Source organism: Perna viridis, chromosome 8, assembly GCF_037379345.1.
Source record: "Perna viridis isolate PV_CMFRI_1.1 ecotype Kerala chromosome 8, ASM3737934v1, whole genome shotgun sequence".
Lineage (NCBI taxonomy): Eukaryota > Metazoa > Mollusca > Bivalvia > Mytilida > Mytilidae > Perna > Perna viridis.
In genome coordinates this window covers 46,056,496-46,060,645 of record NC_142452.1, presented here as the reverse complement: position 1 = coordinate 46,060,645, position 4,150 = coordinate 46,056,496, and the positions used below count along the sequence as shown (strand labels likewise).

The following is a 4,150-nucleotide window of genomic DNA, read 5'->3' as shown; positions in this document are numbered from 1 at the left end:
GAACCCAAATGTTCTTGCTTCCCTTGCATGCTATGAAAGAATAATCATCATCAGACACGGTAATACCGAGAGGGACCTTCAAATCTTTGTGCCGGAATTGCCATTTCTGTTTTCCATTCCAATTCCAGCAAAAAACGGAATAATCACTGAATGTAGTACATAAGATACATTCTTTGAACCCGGCAAGGTAAATAGGTTTGCAACCAAGTTCAACTCTCTTATTTTCTATAGTATAAGTACATCTTATAAATGATTTCTAAAGGATGTACAAGGATCGATAATTATATCGTCAGTTCTGTAGTTATTTTTTTCTGTGGGAAGGAGAAAACAAAGAACCAAAGTTAGAGCGTAAATTCCCGACTTAAGATCAACACGCATGACTTCTGTCTCTCCCCAAAATCATATGACTACAGAATTATGCTCAGGTAACAATGCAACGTCGATAGGTTCATTATCGAATACCGCAACATCTCTTAAGTCTTGTCCATCATTTTGGCACGAAAGAAGCTGATGTCTATCATAGCTAACCAATAACAACTCCCCCGACGGTTTAATAACCCATGCATCAAGACTTCCCTTAACGTGTTTTTTTTTTTTAAAGAAAACCTGCTCTTTAATTTAAGTTTGAATGATCCAGTGTTTTCCACACCTCGTTGTACCACCTGTAACTGTGCGTTCTCTTTCTTCAATGTATTTCAAGGTAGTAGGTTCATGATCCAAGGTTATTTCCCCAAGTTCGGGCACGTGGTGAATAATATTGAAAAAATCAATTTTTGCATTTGACTTCGACAAGTCTCCTTCTTGTTATTCATTTAATTGGGTTTCAAGAAACGTCTGATATGTCAAAATCTCCTTTTCTACAATTTTTAATCCAAAATATTCCTGATGATCCGCTGAATAAAGTTTAAGCTTTCCAAGGTTATCTTGAATATCCTTAACAACGGTTATCCTTTCATTGTACTCTTTCTTGAAACCATCGAATTTTTCTTTCAATCTCGTTCCGTCTGACAACAGATTTTTTCAAGATTAACTTCTAAATTATCAAAATGTCCATTTATTCTTTTACGGGCATCTTTTATTTCATTTCTGCACGCCAGCATTTGCCGGTCAATGTGTTCGATAATTTCATTGCAATACCATGATAAAGTAAAAAAATCGGACTTTAAATCTTCAGCTTTCTTTTCAATTGATTCAAACTTTGCGGAAAACTTGATATTTTCTACAACGTCATTGAAAGCGTCAATTTCCTGACCGGGACAATCAGAGTGAGCGTCCTTTAAGCACCTTAAACACAGTGACGTGTCATGTCTCCTGCAGTAGAGGTCAATCCATATACAGTACACGTGTGTTTTCTCGCTTGTAAATTTCTTGGAAGTTTTTCATGGTCTTCAATCGGTAAGACCTCCTGATTTTTGGAAATCTTTAAATTTGCATGAACTTTATTACAGGTAGTACAAAGTCCTTCACCACAATGTGGACACCAATATGCTACAATCCGGTTTATATCTTGCTGTTTACAAACACCGCAAACTGATTTAGTCAAATTTGTTGCCATGGTGACTGGAAAAATATCATATTTATAAGAATGACAGTTAAATAACAGACTTTTTAGTGTCTCGTCAAATGACTTTTTTTAATTGACAAATGTGTTGTCTGTGTTACAGTCTCGTGTAAACTCCTAATCTACCCAAGGAAACATCAAGATAAATTACGAAGTTACCCCCTCTTTTAAAACAAGAGGCTCCCAGGAGCCTGGATCGTCACCTGGTTAAAGTTAGTCTTTCAAGGGCAATAAATTTAACGAGGAGTTGTCCAACAATTTTGACTCAAGAAGACTTTAGTAGGACTATAAAAGGGATCATTTCAGTGATAGAAAGTTTCTTTCTATCTATTATAGTTTTCAAGATATTGGCTGAAAACTGTAAAAAAAAAAACTGTCATGTTTCATCTTTCAAGGACATTACAAGAAGTCACCTGACAGCTTTGATCCCTGAAGAATTTTAAAGGACTTATTATAAGGGTCATTTCAGCTGTAGAAATAATTTTGCTAAACCTAACGGTTTTGGGGATGTATGTGAAAAACTACTCTATGACCCCTTTGTACTATTTTTAGTAACAGTAGCTATGTTTTTCCACGGATAAAAATTCCCTACATCAATTCTATGCAGGATACTTCTAGGAACATTTATACTAAGTTTGGTTCCAATTGGTCAAGTAGTGTCAGAGGAGAAGATTTTGGAAAGAAATAACATTCAAAATAGCAAAACACGTCGAAAAAGGGCAGTAACTCCAACATGGCTTAACAGATTAAAATGAAAATTTGACCACAGAAAGATCTTGTCATGTTGAACACTTTTATACATTGTCAGAATTTGGCTAAACCTAACGGTTTTGGAGATATACGCGAAAAACTACTCTCTGACCTCTATGTTCTATTTTTAGTAACGCTAGCCATGTTTTTCGATGGATCAAAAATCCCCACATCAGTTCTACGCACGATACCCAAAGGAACATTCATACTAAGTTTGATTCTTATTGGTCCATTAGTTTCAGAGGAGAAGAGTTCTGAAAAATTCAGAGGAGAAGATTTCTGAAAAATTGTTAACGACGACGACGGACCACAAGTGATGGAAATAGCTAACATGGCTTACGGCTAGGTGACCTTAAAATATGTTTCCGCACCTGTGATAACAACTAAAATACTTCAGTAGTTACATGCGATTTCAATCTTACATACAACTTTTTCCATTTCATTTTTTTCATTTTCAATTTGAAAATTGAGAGAACTCATGCTCACATACCCAACGCCCTATAACTCAAGCAGGACCCGCTTTGATTTTTTTTATAAATTGATAATGCAAATACAAATAACTTGGCAAGTTTTAACAGTAGAGTTGAGAGTGCAAGAAACTATTGCGCGAAAGATGGTAATCTGTAAAGTAGTTTAAGAGGTGCTTCTGGAAACCAGGTTCAAATGGGCATAAATCCCATAAACTTTGAAGGATCTAAATGACCCTGGTAATAACCACAACTACATATTGTGTCTTGACTACTTACCAAGATCCGTGAAATTCGGTTCATTAATTTGGAAGATATATTGCAATCGCTGACGTAATAGTTTTTGCAAAGTACCGGTTATTTCAGAGGGGCATAACTCACATGTTTGAGGAATGGAAATGTCTTTGAATCAAACATAACCTCATATTGTGTCCTTACTACATGTACGTACTAAAATTTCTGAAATTCTGTTTAGAAGTTTGAGAGTCATATTAAGATGACAAAAAAGGATAGACAGATGGACAGACTGACGGACACGTTAACATTAAGTACTTCTCCATATGAGAATAGGGCAAAATGTGTATGAGGTGTAACACATGAAGGAAAATATCACAGATTTGATTGCATATTCACCAAATACCTCCAGAAATAATCGTCAAAGAGTTTTATATATTTGCCTTTAAGATATTGATAAGTCAAATTTAATTGAAAAGTACTAAACGTACGTAAAATTGTTTGTCTTATAATATTGACAAAATGACTGAATATAGACTCACGCTTGATTAGTAGTTTCAAATAAAAGTTCGTTTATCTACAACGTCTGAAGACCAGGAAGATTCTTCTATTTCCTATGGAAGCTCAATCACGACATAAATATATCGAGGATTGCACATTGCGCTGATCCGGGCAGATGCTGTCTAAATCGCACCATCGTTCAAGTATTTTTCGAAATGTAACAGTTTATGAAAGTGAGTGAACACAACCATTAGTTGTTCAAAAAATATCTGATAAGATGCATTGTTCACATTGCCGTCCGTGCAAAGCAAGACAAAAATATTATGGGGTGAAACCTGTGGTGAAAATTTTTTCTTACCGATTTAGGGGGGTTACGCCCGGTGCGCCAGTCCTTGTATCCGCATCTGGCATTCGCCTCATGCTATTATCATGTAATGATTTTTTAAATTTTATTTTCTTTGAGTTCAAGTTTGAGGATGAAGAAGAAATTTGACTCGCCTTTGTCCTGAATGCTATTTGTAAGAGAAAAAAAACACTAGCACAGCAATAGTCTAAGACCCTTTTGTGCTAACTATTGGATAGTACGCATGCTCAAAATACACTTCCGCGAAGAAAATTCTTTTGTTCTACTCAAGCC

The 4,150-nt window shown here is 35.6% G+C and overlaps 1 long non-coding RNA gene across 1 annotated transcript; it reads right to left on the bottom strand.

The window, feature by feature from the left end:
* Nucleotides 1-351: 351 nt before the first annotated feature.
* LOC148610729 (uncharacterized) lies at nucleotides 352-3,611 on the bottom strand. The gene is made up of 2 exons (XR_015924746.1): nucleotides 3,555-3,611; nucleotides 352-1,560 (listed from the first exon to the last, which is right to left on the bottom strand). It is a non-coding gene; the product is annotated as an uncharacterized LOC148610729 (long non-coding RNA).
* Nucleotides 3,612-4,150: the final 539 nt, after the last annotated feature.